Source organism: Triticum urartu, chromosome 1 (assembly GCF_003073215.2).
Source record: "Triticum urartu cultivar G1812 chromosome 1, Tu2.1, whole genome shotgun sequence".
NCBI lineage: Eukaryota > Viridiplantae > Streptophyta > Magnoliopsida > Poales > Poaceae > Triticum > Triticum urartu.
This window is the reverse complement of record NC_053022.1, coordinates 528,744,409-528,761,453: the sequence shown is the minus strand read 5'-3', so window position 1 is coordinate 528,761,453 and position 17,045 is coordinate 528,744,409. Positions and strand designations below refer to the sequence as shown.

At 42.2% G+C, this 17,045-nt stretch overlaps 1 pseudogene; it reads left to right on the top strand.

Annotated features, from left to right (window-relative positions):
* Positions 1 to 16,558, top strand: part of LOC125533056 — a 95,603-nt pseudogene extending 79,045 nt beyond the window's left edge.
* Positions 16,559 to 17,045: the final 487 nt, after the last annotated feature.

Here is a 17,045-nt window from a genome sequence, read left to right as displayed (position 1 = left end):
GATAAGCTTGTAGCCATCTCTACACAGAAGACATCTGCTAACAAGATTTTTATTGACGGAGGGGACATAATGCACGTTCTTCAGCCGCACAATCTTCCCCGAAGTAAACTTCAAATCGACCGTGCCAACACCACGAACAGAAGCACCTGAACTGTTGCCCATCACCACGGTTGAAGTCCCTGTGGTCCAGCATCCTTCATATCAATGTCTCCAATGACAACATTAGCGGTCTTGCCGCCTTTCCCAGGATGACACTTGTCATAGCGATTAGGTCAACTAGGAGCCCAATGATCAGGATCCCCACACACATGGCAGACACCTTTCTTCTTGTCATTCTTCTTCTTAAAGTTCTTGTGCTGGACTGCCTTGTTCTTCCCATCAAACTTTGCTTTACCATCAAACTTGCCCTTGTTCTTGAACTTGTGGGGCTGGAAGTTCTGCTTCTGTACCACATTGGCACTAGATCCTCCCTCAATACCTCGAGCACGTGTGTCCTTTGCTCTCACCTTTTCTTCCACATCAAGAGTGCCAATGAGATCCAGGACGGAAAACTCCTGCCTCTTATGTTTCAGCAAGGTAGCAAAGTTCCTCCATGAAGGAGGAAGCTTAGTGATGATACCTCCGGCAACAAACTTGTCCGGTAGCATACAACCGAAGTGCTCAAGTTCTCTAGCAAATGACTGTATCTCATGAGCTTGCTCAACCACAGAGCGCTCTTCAGTCATCCTGTAATCATAGAATTGCTCCATGATGTACAGCTCAGTGCCAGCATCCGAGACCCCAAACTTGGCCTCGAGTGCATCCCACATATCTTTTCCATTATCAATTGACACATAAGCATCAACTATGTTCTCACTAAGAACACTCAAGAGAGCAGCCTTAAACAGAGTATCCATTTTCTGAAAGGCTTGTGCCTGTTGAGCATCAAGCTCTCCTTCAGGTTTGCCAAGAGTGGCGTCATAGCAACTCATGGTTTGAAACCATAAGACTGCTCTCACGCGCCACCTCTTATAGTGGATACCCTCAAACATAGGAGGTCTCATGGAAGCAGCAAAACCACTCGGGGTAAATTTCCTATAGTAAGGTTTTTGGATTTTTGGAAATATCAGCAATTTACCAAATGATTTTATTAGCAGAAATACTAGATAAAGCATGACTAATATAACAGTGACAAAACAAGCCATGCGATTTGACAAAGAGAAGGTAAACAACATCTTCATATATGAACTGTAACTGAACATATCAAGAGTAGACAGTATAGCAAGTTGCATATATGAAGAAGAGTCTAACATATCTAGAGCAAATAGTACGTAGAACAGGGAACTGTAGCAGGACGTCTAACAAAAAGGAGAAGAACACGTACGGGACAGCAGCAGCAGAAGCGCTGGACTTGGGGTCGGTATCCTCGCCTGCCATGTCGTCGAGGAGGTCGTGGACGTCGGGGAAGAAGTCGTCGTCGGGGAAGTAGTCATCGGAGTCCATGATGAAGAAGCCAGTAGTCGCGCGGAGCGCTCCCCAAAAACCTTATCACCCTTCTCCCGTACAGGACTCAAAAGGTGCGGTTCCGGAGGCCTACTGTCCCGACCTGCGGTGCACGTCGCAAGACGGAATGGGGAAGAACGTAGCAGCAGCGCAGTGGTCGGAACTTTGTGGTGAGAGGAAGAGGAGCTTCTGTTGTCTCTCTGGAGAGGAGTGACCTCTCTTATATAGGCACAGGAGAAGGACGCGAAGAGGCAGCGGCGGGAGGTGAAGCAACGAAGGGAGTGCTACCTCTTGAGCACTGTGTTGGATTTCCCCGAAGAGGAGAGGATGATGCAGCAAAGTAGCGTAAGTATTTCCCTCAGTTTTTGAGAACCAAGGTATCAATCCAGTAGGAGGCTACGCGCGAGTCCCTCGTACCTACACAAAGACAATAGCTCAACGCAACCAACGCGCTTAGGGGTTGTCAATCCCTTCACGGTCACTTACGAAAGTGAGATCTGATAGAGATGATAAATAATATTTTTGGTATAGAGATGCAAAGTAAAAAAGTAAAAGCAAAGTAAAAGCAATGCAATAATAAAGTGATGGAGATTGATATGATGAGAAAGAGACCCGGGGGCCATAGGTTTCACTAGTGGCTTCTCTCAAGAGCATAAGTATTCTACGGTGGGTGAACAAATTACTGTTGAGCAATTGACAGAATTGAGCATAGTTATGAGAATATCTAGGTATGATCATGTATATAGGCATCACGTCCGAGACAAGTAGACCGACTCCTGCCTTCATCTACTACTATTACTCCACTCATCGACTGCTATCCAGCATGCATCTAGAGTGTTAAGTTAAAAACAGAGTAACGCCTTAAGCAAGATGACATGATGTAGAGGGATAGTTTCATGCAATATGATAAAAAACCATCTTGTTATCCTCGATGGAAACGATACAATACGTGCCTTGCTGCCCCTTCTGTCACTGGGAAAGGACACCGCAAGATCGAACCCAAAGCTAAGCACTTCTCCCATGGCAAGAAAAACCAATCTAGTAGGCCAAACCAAACTGATAATTCGAAGAGACTTGCAAAGATAACCAATCATACATAAAAGAATTCAGAGAAGATTCAAATATTATTCATAGATAGACTTAATCATAAACCCACAATTCATCGGTCTCAACAAACACACCGCAAAAAGAAGATTACATCGAATAGATCTCCACAAGAGAGGGGGAGAACATTGTATTGAGATCCAAAAATAGAGAAGAAGCCATCTAGCTACTAACTATGGACCCATAGGTCTGAAGTAAACTACTCACACTTCATCGGAGGGGCTTGGATGATGATGTAGAAGCCCTCCGTGATCGATGCCCCTTCCGGCGGAGCTCCGGAACATGCCCCAAGATGGGATCTCGTGGATATAGAAAGTTGTGGCGGTGGAATTAGGTTTTTGGCTCCGTCCCCGATCGTTTGGGTGTACGTAGGTATGTATAGGAGGAAGAAGTACGTCGGTGGAGCTTCGAGGGGCCCACAAGGTAGGGGGTGCGCCCTCCACCCTCGTGGCCGCCTCGTGGCTTTCTTGAAGGAGGGTCCAAGTCTCCTGGATCTTATCTGATGAGAAAATGAAAATAACAAAAATTTAGACATCGGCTCGGCTCATTCCCGCAACCCGCGGCGCGTCGTGACGAGGCGAGGCGAGGCGTGGCGTGGCGTGGAGAGGCGAGCGGCGGAGGAGGAGCGCGCGTGGATGTCTCTCTTGTTCTCATGCTCATACATGTGGGGAAAGAACCTCCCTTGTAAAGAGGTCCAACTCCCTCTAAGCTAGAAATGTGGGACTAAACTTTTGTTCCACCTCTTGCCTTGCACGGATGGGCTGCGTGGGCCTCTAGGATTTATTAGGAATTTCTGAAACTGCTATTGGGCTAGGCCCAAAATAGAAAAAAAAATCCAGCAAACAGTACATACAAATATATATTGACATGGTAGCATTCAACAAAATCTTGATTACCTGAATTATGGTATTTGGCAAAATAGTAAGTACAGTTTATAGGGCGCAATGGATACAATGTAATGGATATTTTGTTGGATGCTACAATGAAGAAGAAGAAGAAAAAGTTAACCACTGTACAAACCGAGAAGAAAGGCATAACTAAGAGACCAACAGAATATGAGCTACTGATAATATGACTTGGTCGGTAGCTCATACTGATGCTACTAACCAGTCTCTCAAGCATGCATAAGAAGGTACATAGCATGTATATGACCAACAAGTTATAGTTACAATGATTCTCTCTCTTGAGAATAGTTATAATTCCAGACCTATTGAGGTAACATAAACTAGTGCTAAAATCAAACTACGAAGGTGCTTCACCAAAATCAAAATCATCCAATAAACAAATGACTAGTGATATTTATTTTATCTGCCTTTATTCTAGATACTGTGATGGCACAAAAGTTATGTGATTATCGACTTAGACTGTGATTATCTACTGGGACTGTGCTATCCTTGGAGCGATGCCCGAGGAGCCCAGCACTGCTCCTACTATCAACACATCAAGGAAGGGCCTCGTAAAGAGCTGTCCATTGAGATGAATGACTGCGGACACAGTGCACGTGCAGCCGGCCAACATCCAGACGAAGTCTGCGCCAGCAACATGGCGGTGGGGGAGGGCTGCATGAGATCCCCGCCCAACGAGTACTATTAGGCAGTCCTCCAAGTTATAGATGACAAGCATCGGAGGAGCGCCATCATGATGAGAGGAGGCAATCCATCGGCCTCAATGCTAGCCTCGGTGCCTCAAGCTCTCACGACGACGCAATCTTTGCTACTTGCCATGGCCAGTCGAGCATGCACACCTCTGGTGCAGCAGACAATTGGCGTAGCTGTTGATGTGATTTGCTATGCTTCTTAGTGTATTATATCTATTTGTTGAGTTCCATTGCTATTTATATAAAATGAGATATCAAACAATACATAGAGTACCAACCAAAGACATGCTGATACGTCTCCAACGTATCTATAATTTTTGACTGTTCCATGCTATTATATTATCAACCTTGGATGTTTTATATGCATTTATATGCTATTTTATATGATTTTTGGGACTAACCTATTAACCCAGAGCCCAGTGCCAGTTTCTGTTTTTTCCTTGTTTTAGAATATTGCAGAAAAGGAAAATCAAACGGAGTCCAGTTGACCTGAAACTTCACGGGACTTATTTTTGGATCAGAAGAAGCCCAGAAGACTTGGAGTGCACGTCAGGGGGGCACGCCCACCCCCCTGGGCGCGCCCTCCACCCTCATGGGGCCCTCGTGGCCCCCCTGATGTACTTCTTCCGCATATATATCTCCATATACCCTAAAAACATCCGGGAGCACAATAGATCGGGAGTTCCGCCGCCAGAAGCCTCCGTAGCCACCGAAAACCAATCTAGACCCTTTCCGGCACCCTGCCGGAGGGGGGAATCCCTCTCCGGTGGCCATCTTCATCATCCCGGTGCTCTCCATGACGAGGAGGGAGTAGTTCTCCCTCGGGGCTGAGGGTATGTACTAGTAGCAATGTGTTTGATCTCTCTCTCTCTCGTGTTCTTGAGGTGGTACAATCTTGATGTATCGCGAGCTTTGCTATTATATTTGGATCCTATGATGTTTCTTCCCCCCTCTACTCTCTTGTAATGGATTGAGTTTCCCCTTTGAAGTTATCTTATCGGATTGAGTCTTTAAAGATTTGAGAACACTTGATGTATGTCTTGCCGTGCGTATCTGTGGTGACAATGGGATATCACGTGATTCACTTGATGTATGTTTTGGTGATCAACTTGCGGGTTCGCCCATGAACCTATGCATAGGGGTTGGCACCCGTTTTCGTCGTGATTCTCCGGTAGAAACTTTGGGGCACTCTTTGAGGTTCTATGTGTTGGTTGAATAGATGAATCTGAGATTGTGTGATGCATATCGTATAATCATACCCACGGATACTTGAGGTGACATTGGAGTATCTAGGTGACATTAGGTTTTTGGTTGATTTGTGTCTTAAGGTGTTATTCTAGTACAAACTCTAGGGCTGTTTGTGACACTTATAGGAATAGCCCAACGGATTGATTGGAAAGAATAACTTTGAGGTGGTTTCGTACCCTACCATAATCTCTTCGTTCATTCTCCGCTATTAGTTACTTTGGAGTGACTATTTGTTGCATGTTGAGGGATAGTTATGTGATCCAATTATGCTATTATTGTTGAGAGAACTTGCACTAGTGAAAGTATGAACCCTAGGCCTTATTTCCTATCATTGCAATACCGTTTGTGCTCACTTTTATCATTAGTTACCTTGCTGTTTTTATATTTTCAGATTACAAAAACCTTTATCTACCATCCATATACCACTTGTATCACCATCTCTTCGCCGAACTAGTGCACCTATACAATTTACCATTGTATTGGGTGTTTTGGGGACACAAGAGACTCTTTGTTATTTGGTTGCAGGGTTGCTTGAGAGAGACCATCTTCATCCTACGCCTCCTACGAATTGATAAACCTTAGGTCATCCACTTGAGGGAAATTTGCTACTGTCCTACAAACCTCTGCACTTGGAGGCCCAACAACGTCTACAAGAAGAAGGTTGTGTAGTAGACATCAAGCTCTTTTCTGGTGCCGTTGCCGGGGACGTGAGTGCTTGAAGGTATATCTTTAGATCTTGCAATCGAATCTTTTTGTTTCTTGTTTTATCACTAGTTTAGTTCATAAAAGAAAATTTAAAAAAATGGAATTAAGTTTGCCTCATACGCTTTATCTTTTTAATATCTATCGTGAGAATAAGGATTCCGATAATTGTGCCAAAGTGTTAGAAGAAGAATGCATTAAAATGTTTGGCACTAAATCTTTGAATGATGAGCATGATTGCAATGTTGTTAGTATGAATTCCTTGAATATCCATGATGCTAATGATATGCAAAGCCATAAGGTTGGGGAAGCTATGTTTGATGAAGATGATATTTGTTGTCCCCCAAGTTTTGATGAGCAAATTTATTATGATGAAAGCATGCCTCCTATTTATGATGATTATATTGATGAAAGTGGATTTGGAGAGGTCATGACTTTATTTTGTGATGAATCCACTATTTCGAAGAGGTTCCAATTGATTATGAGAACAAAGTTGCTATCTATGATGATTATTGTGATGACTTGTATGCTATAAAGAATAATGATATCCATGAAAATTGTCATCATGATTTTAGTTTTCAATTGTATTATGCCTCACATGATAATTATTTTGTTGAATTTGCTCCCACTATTATTCATGAGAAGAAATTTTGCTTATGTGGAGAGTAGTAAATTTTCTATGCTTGTAGATCATGAAAAGAATGCTTTAGGTGCTGGTTATATTGTTGAATTAATTCATTATGCTACTGAAAATTATTATGAGGGAGGAATATATGCTTGTAGGAATTGCAATAATATCAAGTTTCCTCTCTATGTGCTTAAAGTTTTGAAGTTATGCTTGTTTTACCTTCCTATGCAAGTTGATTATTGTTCCCATAAGTTGTTTGCTCACAAAATCCCTATGAATAGGAAGTGGGTTAGACTTAAATGTTCTAGTCATATTCTTCATGATGCTCTTTTTATGTTTCAATTCTTATCCTTTATGTGAGCATCATTGAAATCATCATGCCTGGCTAGGTGCGTTAAACGATAGCGCTTGTTGGGAGGCAACCCAACTTTATTTTTGTTCCTTGATTTTTGTTCCTGTTTAGTAATAAATAATTCATCTAGCCTCTGTTTAGATGTGGTTTTATGCTTTTAATTAGTGCTTGTGCCAAGTAGAACCTTTGGGAAGACTTGGGGAAAGTCTTTGTGATCATGCTGTAAAAAACAGAAACTTTAGCGCTCACGAGAATTGCTGCCATTTTTATTTGGAGAGTTCTATTTAGTTAATTATTTTTGAAGATGATTAATAGATAAAGTACTCAGGCCCAGAAATTTATTTGAGAATTTTATGAGTTCCAGAAGTATACGTTTGATCCAGATTACTACATACTGTTCTCTTTTTGACAGATTCTGTTTTTCGTGTGTTGTTTGCTTATTTTGATGAACCTATGGCTAGTAAAAGAGTTTGTAAACCATAGAGAAGTTGTAATACAGTAGGTTTAACACCAATATAAATAAAGAATGAGTTTATTACAGTACCTTGAAGTGGTGATTTATTTTCTTTCGCTAACGGAGCTTACGAGTTTTCTGTTAAGTTTTGTGTTGTGAAGTTTTCAAGTTTTGGGTAAAGATTCGATGGAGTATGGAATAAGGAGTGGAAAGAGCCTAAGCTTGGGGATGCCCAAGGCACCCCAAGGTAATATTCAAGGACAACCAAGAGCCTAATCATGGGGATGCCCCGGAAGGCATCCCCTCTTTCGTCTTCGTTCATCGGTAACTTTACTTGGAGCTATATTTTTATTTACCACATGATATGTGTTTTGCTTGGAGCGTTATTTTCCTTTGTTTTGCTTGCTGTTTGAATAAAATAACAAGATCTGAAATTCTTAAATGTTAGAGAGTCTTCATATAGTTGCATAATTATTCGACTACTCATTGATCTTCACTTATATCTTTTGGAGTAGTTTGTCATTTGCTCTAGTGCTTCACTTATATATTTTAGAGCATGGTGGTAGTTTTATTTTATAGAAATAGATGAACTCTCATGCATCACTTATATTATTTTTAGAGTCCTAAACAGCGTGGTAATTTGCTTTGGTTATGAAACTAGTCCTAATATGATGGGCATCCAAGAGGGATATAATAAAAACTTTCATATGGAGTGAATTGAATACTAAGAGAAGCTTGATACTTGATGATTGTTTTGAGATATGGAGATAGTGAACATTAGAGTCATGCTAGTTGAGTAGTTGTGAATTTGAGAAATACTTGTGTTAAAGTTTGTGATTCCCGTAGCATGCACGTATGGTGAACCGTTATGTGAGGAAGTCGGAGCATGATTTATTTATTGATTGTCTTCCTTATGAGTGGCGGTCGGGGACGAGCGATGGTCTTTTCCTACCAATATATCCCCCTAGGAGCATGTGTGTAATACTTTGTTTCGATAACTAATAGATTTTTGCAATAAGTATGTGAGTTCTTTGTGACTAATGTTGAGTCCATGGATTATACGCACTCACCCTTCCACCATTGCTAGCCTCTCTAGTAACGCGCAACTTTCGCCTATATCATAAAACCCACCATATACCTTCCTCAAAACAGCCACCGTACCTACCTATTATGGCATTTCCATAGCCATTCCGAGATATATTGCCATGCAACTCTCCACAGTTCCGTTTATTATGACACGCTTCATCATTGTCATATTGCTTTGCATGATCATGTAGTTGACATCCTATTTGTGGCAAAGCCACCGTTCATAATTCTTTCATACATGTCACTCATGAGTCATTGCACATCCCGGTACACCTCTGGAGGCATTCATATAGAGTCATATTTTGTCCTAAGAATCGAGTTGTAATTCATGAGTTGTAAGTAAATAAAAGTGTGATGATCATCATTATTAGAGCATTGTCCCAGTGAGGAAAGGATGATGGAGACTATGATTCCCCCATAAGTCCGGATGAGACTCCGGACGAAAAATAAAAAAAGAAACAAAAAGAGGCCATAAAAATAGAAGGCCCAAATAAAAAAATAAAAAATAAAAAAATGAGAGAAAAAGAGAGAAGGGGCAATGCTACTATCCTTTTACCACACTTGTGCTTCAAAGTAGCACCATGATCTTCATGATAGAGAGTCTCCTATGTTGTCACTTTCATATACTAGTGGGAATCTTTCATTATAGAACTTGGCTTGTATATTCCAATGATGGGCTTCCTCAAAATGCCCTAGGTCTTCGTGAGCAAGCAAGTTGAATGCACACCCACTTAGTTTCTTTTGTTGAGCTTTCATACATTTATAGCTCTAGTGCATCCGTTGCATGGCAATCCCTACTCACTCACATTGATATCTATTGATGGGCATCTCCATAGCCCATTGATACGCCTAGTTGATGTGAGACTATCTTCTCCCTTTTTGTCTTCTCCACAACCACCATTCTATTCCACCTATAGTGCTATGTCCATGGTTCACGCTCATATATTGCGTGAAGATTGAAAAAGTTTGAGAACACCAAAAGTATGAAACAATTGCTTGGTTTGTCATCGAGGTTGTGCATGATTTAAATATTTAGTGTGGTGAAGATGGAGCATAGCCAGACTATATGATTTTGTAGGGATAGCTTTCTTTGGCCATGTTATTTTGAAAAGACATGATTACTTGGTTAGTATGCTTGAAGTATTATTATTTTTATGTCAATATTAAACTTTTGTCTTGAATCTTATGGATCTGAATATTCTTGCCACAATAAAGAATTACATGGATAAATATGTTAGGTAGCATTCCACATCAAAAATTCTGTTTTTATCATTTACCTACTCGAGGACGAGCAGGAATTAAGCTTGGGGATGCTGATACGTCTCCAACGTATCTATAATTTTTTACCGTTCCATGCTATTATATTATCAACCTTGGATGTTTTATATGCTATTTTATATGATTTTTGGGACTAAACTGTTAACCCAGAGCCCAGTGACAGTTTCTGTTTTTTCCTTGTTTTAGAATATCGCAGAAAAGGAAAATCAAACGGAGTCCAATTGACCTGAAACTTCACGGAACTTATTTTTGGATCAGAAGAAGCCCAGAAGACTTGGAGTGCACGTCAGAGGATCAACGAGGAAGCCACGAGGCAGGGGGGCGCGCCCACCCCCTGGGCGCGCCCTCCACCCTCGTGGGCCCCTCGTGGCCCCCCTAACGTACTTCTTCTGCCTATATATCTCCGTATACCCTAAAAACATCCGGGAGCACAATAGATCGGGAGTTCCGCCGCCAGAAGCCCCCGTAGCCACCGAAAACCAATCTAGACCCGTTCCGGCACCCTGCCGGAGGGGGGAATCCCTCTCCGGTGGCCATCTTCATCATCCCGGTGCTCTTCATGACGAGGAGGGAGTAGTTCTCCCTCGGGGCTGAGGGTATGTACCGGTAGCTATGTGTTTGATCTCTCTCTCGTGTTCTTGAGGTGGTACGATCTTGATGTATCGCGAGCTTTGCTATTATATTTGGATCCTATGATGTTTCTTCCCCCCTCTAGTCTCTTGTAATGGATTGAGTTTCCCCTTTGAAGTTATCTTATCGGATTGAGTCTTTAAAGATTTGAGAACACTTGATGTATGTCTTGCCGTTCGTATCTGTGGTGACAATGGGATATCACGTGATTCACTTGATGTATGTTTTGGTGATCAACTTGCGGGTTCCGCCCATGAACCTATGCATAGGGGTTGGCACATGTTTTCGTCGTGATTCTCCGGTAGAAACTTTGGGGCACTCTTTGAGGTTCTATGTGTTGGTTGAATAGATGAATCTGAGATCGTGTGATGCATATCGTATAATCATACCCACGGATACTTGAGGTTACATTGGAGTATCTAGGTGACATTAGGGTTTTGGTTGATTTGTGTCTTAAGGTGTTATTCTAGTACGAACTCTAGGGCTGTTTGTGACACTTATAGGAATAGCCCAACGGATTGATTGGAAAGAATAACTTTGAGGTGGTTTCGTACCCTACCATAATCTCTTCGTTCGTTCTCCGCTATTAGTGACTTTGGAGTGACTATTTGTTGCATTCTGAGGGATAGTTATGTGATCCAATTATGCTATTATTGTTGAGAGAACTTGCACTAGTGAAAGTATGAACCCTAGGCCTTATTTCCTATCATTGCAATACCGTTTGTGCTCACTTTTATCATTAGTTACCTTGCTGTTTTTTATATTTTTAGATTACAAAAACCTTTATCTACCATCCATATACCACTTGTATCACCATCTCTTCACCGAACTAGTGCACCTATACAATTTACCATTGTATTGGGTGTTTGGGGACACAAGAGACTCTTTGTTATTTGGTTGCAGGGTTGCTTGAGAGAGACCATCTTCATCCTACGCCTCCTACGGATTGATAAACTTTAGGTCATCCACTTGAGGGAAATTTGCTACTGTCCTACAAACCTCTGCACTTGGAGGCCCAACAACGTTTATAAGAAGAAGGTTGTGTAGTAGACATCACATGCTGCCAGCTCGCTTGGAGGAAGGATCACAAGGCGAACGCTCGGCAGTGATAACAGCTCAATGTCGCTTGAGCTCTAAATAACATTTCTACTATCTTCATAGCTTTTAGAGAATAAGAAACCCCAACAGAATGACATGGGTGCCGTCGCAGTTTTCACATTTGTTTATCCTACTATGACTTTGTTTTGATTGCCAATGAATGGAGATGGCAGTTTTCTTGAAATAGCATAGTCATGGTTGTTCATTGCAATCTCTCGAGGCTGCTTGATTCAAGTATATTAATTACTGACCATAAGAATACAAATTGGCTTAAAACATTGTGTATTTTCTGGTGGTAACTGAATTTTTTATTAAAAAAATGTTTTGTACGTACACATACATAATTTTATTTTGACCTAGGGAGAACCGGAGAATATCTACACAAATCTGACATTCTGAGCTTCATCTACTCTCATCCGGGTTTATGACTAGATGCCAAAGCCTCGATGGGTGATCTCGATGACCAGTTGCGTCACTGCCCGTGGGTACTACCAATACTCATAGTCCGTCGTGCATGGATGCAACCGGATCATTCTCGCAGACATCTAAATCACTGGGTGCCCTCCAACTGTTCAATCTCTATTGTATTGTGTTTTCTAGTTGAAAAAGAAAATCAACATGCACAAGGATTTTTTTTTCTCTGGTGGGAGAAGTGAATAACACAATTTGAGATCATGGGGTTCATGCATTTCTTCTACGTATTGTTGGAACTTTGTGTCCTTTCTTGTTCTCTTTTCTATTTGGTGAAATAAGTGAAACATGTGTTCCATGGTCAACAAACATGTTATGGTAAACGGTATGTAAACCAGTGTGTGGATGTGTGCTCTCGGTACGCCATGCAGGTGGCTCGATGATGGCCCCGGTTCTAGATGGTGGGGCATTGCCATGGCATCCCCCATTGCCGAGTTTGTAGGTGTTGAGTGATGGCTTCGGGTTGTTGATGTAAATCTTTGCCTGGCATTTGTTGAATAATTTAATAAAGATGGTTGTGTTCATCTTTTGATGTAGAGGCCGAGGCTTTCAACCTCCTTTACTAAAAAAGGTAAGCCGGTGTGTGCTAGCTACTGGGTACGTGGGTTCCTACCACCATCCTTCACTGCTTCACATGCCATGAAACAACCGACATACTAGTGGTTGGCTAGTTGGTGCTTATGGTGTACCCAGTCTGTAATGGTAATGTATATATGTATTGCGCATATGATGGAACTGACATGCATTTCTGATGTGCAGATGTACACTATAGGACTTGTGTTTAACAAATAGGACGGAATACTGATGACTGAATTGTGACTGTTGAGCTCTTCCAAGTAGTCTGAGACTCCTTTCAGAAGTACTTAAGTATTAATGAAGAGCTATTGCGAAATATTAATTAAATTTTTCCTACTCTAGTAGGCAGTGGCGTGCATACACCATTAGTGTGCAAGATAGCAGGTCTCATGTGTTCACATGCAGTATTGGTTACTTCACTGGGAAGCTCATGATATATGAGGATGTAGCCCTGATTTCCTCGTCACTCCTCATCCCCATCCATAGAAGAGACAGTAGCTAGCCGAAATAGAGGACAAAGAGCAAGCTTGAGGAGGATAACTCAAGTTCCAAATCTTGTTGATAGGAATGGGAGAAATCAGAAACATAAGCTGGTTGTGTTCAATGTATGTGTACATGGTTCTTGACCAATTGGTGTTGGCTTGAGAAAATGAAGGACGGCAAGCCATTGGCTGGGGCTGTAGATTCAGTTGCAACGGTTTGTTCAGTGCTAGTTCCATAAGGTGCATGTTAGGGGACGAACAATGTCCTCTTTTCTGGACTGGCTGATTGTTGGGAGGGAGTAGCGTGGCACATACTATGCCTCATATGTTCCAGTTGGTGCGAGTGCTAGGCGACGGCAAGTGGCGGATGCCTTACCTACTGACTGGTGTGTCATATTAGTGGCACTCTTTCGGCACCGGTTATCATTGTACTCCTTATGTTGTGGTCTACACTACAACCGGAGCAGGTTCTTTCTTAGATTATCGGATACATCGGACATGTTCTGATACCAGGTATCTTCAGATGACAGATTTTTGGCTCGAACTGCATGCCTTTCTTCTTTGGTCGTGAGTTTGCTCCTTTGCGCAAAGGAATTGTAGACCTCTTAAGTGTGTCCAGAGATAATATAAAATTGCTTGGTTGGCGCTGTTGTCGAATTGTCAGTGGACTGCAAATCGCCTTGCTCGTTGCCAGATGCAACACCCGCCTTGATGTGTCCTTTGTTGTCTGCCTATCCCTTTAAGGGCATTATAGCAGAATTCTCCATGTGGATGTTAGCGAGCTCGCATAGGTTTGTGGTCAGTGTTAGTTAAGTTGTAGTGTTGTGGAACGTTGGCATGTTGTTTCAAACCTTGTGGTTCCATTATCTCTCTGATAGTGGAACCCAACCCTTTATGGGTTTGTAAGGAAAAAAATTGTAGTGATATGTGTGTCCAACAATTTAGACATCAAAAATTCTCCTCAAGGTTGATGCCAGAGCCTCGATGGTTGATCTCAATGAGAAGTTGCACCAATGGTGGTGGATACTACCATCACTCATACTCTGTCGTTTGTGGGTGTGATAGATCATTCCCGTGGAAGTCTACATTGCAGGATGCCCTCCAACCGTTGAAGTTTTTTTTTTTGAGGGAACCGTTGAAGTTGTAGTGTGTGCATTATCCAGTTGCAAAAGAAGACTAACATGCACAGTGATTTCCTTCACTGGTCGGAAAAGTGAATCAACACTTCTGTCAACACATTTTGTTTGGAATTGTGTGTAACAAATAGGTCAAAGACCGCTAATAAACTAAGAGTTGTGGCCGCCGAGCTCTTCGATCTTTATTTCAGTAGTCTAACAATATTTCGAAAACTACTTGAAATACCATGAAGTACAAAATTAAATTTTGCCTACTTGGGTAGGCAGCATCAATGTGTGTTTATGATATAGCATCAATAGTTGCTTATTATATATTGGGTGAGGTAGCCCGAGAGGATACCGGGTCTCATGGTATGGCATGTAGTATAAATTTACTCAGAAGCTCGTGATATAGTATGAGGACGTGGCTTTGTTTTCTTCTCGTCAATTCTCATGGCCATCCAGTGAACAGATGGTAGCCAACCAAAATACAGGACAAAGAGCCAGGAGAAGATTATTCATCAAGTTTAAAGTCTTGTCGATAGGAATAAGAGGAATCAGAAACACATGCTGACTTAGTTGAATGTATATGCTGAGACAATGACGACTTCATCGTATGGGATCTGGAATGTGACCATGCTGTTGGAAAGCACCGTTGCGTCGTCTCGTCCACAACAAACCTGACCGAGTCACCGGGATCCATCCTGATCTACGCGCTCGCCACGGCAACGGGACGCACGCCCGGCCCGCTAACGCCGTGTCCAGTGCGCACGTCCTGCCACACTTTGTAGCTAAAACGTTGAGCTCGCTAACGTGGTTAGCTCACCTTTGTACATGTATTATTGTGTGTAGTGAACAGAATCATAGCAGTATTCTGTATGGGACTGTTTAGGGATCTAGATGAGATATCATCCAACATCAGATAAACAAACTGTCCGCCCTATTATTTGGTTTTTTAGACCTGCCCTATTATTTGTTTGTCTCATTTTTTTATTGTTTTGCCGTGGGCGCACTGCCCAGCCCACAAACAACGCTCCAACCACCACCCCTACAGGCTCATCTAAATATACCTTCCCCCTATACATCTGCACTTCCTAAAAAAGCCAAAAAGCATATACTTTCTTCGTTCGAAAAAACTTGTGCCAAGCTTTTTCCTTAAAATGGATGTCTCTAGCACTAAGTTGGTGCTAGATACATCCATTTGAGGGACAAGCTTTTTCAGACGGAGGGAGTAATAGCCAAAAGAAATGTTTGTCGTGTGATGTGGGCTTTGTGCACATGAACAAAGTACCACCTAGAACATTATTTTCTGTTGTAGTTGTATATGTTGTTCTTTCTTTTTGAACCGAACACCAGCGATCAGTACATGTTCCCAAGGTGCGTTTGCCTCTGCCCAAGATAACTGAGAGATGGAAGCCTCCTGACAAGGGCTGGCTGAAGATCAACTCGGATGGTGCCACTTTAAAACATAGCGACAGTGCTGGTGATGATGCAGTAATCAGAGACCATGTGGTGTGGGCGCCTTTATGGGAGGATTATGTCATCATTTCCCACACATTGCTGCCCGAAAGCAGCGGAGATCCTCATGTGTAGGCGCGCGATTCAATTAGCAATTGACAGGAACGCGGAGAAGATCCATATGGAGTTGGATAGCCAAGCGGTGCTGCAAATGATCAAACAAACGGAGAAGAATTTGTCTGCGGCAGGGCCATGGCTTCAGGAAATCAAAGGGGATGCTCAATTCTGTGTTATAGTTCAGAGTTTTGTGGGTTCGGAGGTCTAGCAACATTGCCGCACATAAGATTACAAGAGTAGGTGTAGGTGAAGAGAGATCCGAGTTATGGTTTGAATCTCCTCCAGACTTCATTTTAGATGTAATTTCGGATGACATTTCAAACATTATTTAGTTAATAAAGCGGCGGTAGGTTTTCCCCTAAAAGAAGATACACCAAATCTGTGATGTGTGCACAATTAAAAAAATCATTAATTAAAATATTTATGAAAAAATGTCCATGAAACTAAATGTCTAGTAAAAATCACAAATTTAATGGTTATTTAAAAAATCGTCCCTGTGGACATCTACGTCTCGGGATGCCCTCCAACCGCTGAAGCTCTACTGTACGGTATTCTCCAGTTGCAAAAGAAGATCAACATGCGTAAGGATTTCCTTCACTGGGGGAAGAAGTGAATCAGTACTTCGGACCACATGATTCATGCAGTTCTTGTACATATCGCTCGGACTTTGTGTCCTTCCTTTCTTGCTTTCTTTTCTGTTTGGTGAAATAAGCGAAGCATGTGCTTCGTGATCAGAAAACATGTCATGGTAATGGGTAATTAAGTAGCTGGTGTGTCCTCTGTGGGTTCTTAATTACCATTCTTCACAGTTCATGAACGTACTAGTGGTTACCCTAGTTTGTACTGGTATTGTATATCTGTGTGGCACATGTGTTGGAATTGATATGCACATGGAATTGTGACGACGTACATTGATGTAGTTGTGTGTAATAAATACGCAGGTCAGAAGACCGCCGACTGAGAGTTGTGACTGCTTAGCACTACGATCTAAGGGCATCTCCAGCCGTGCCCTCTGGAAGGCCTTCCCAGGCGATTTTTTCGCGTCGGCGCCAGAAAAACGGCCCAGTCGAGCCCTCAGGAGCCCGATTTTCGCCGGTCTAGGCCGAAAACCACTGGTAGAAAAAGGGCTTTTAGTCTAAAGGCCCTCCACGTGGCCGGTCCACCTTT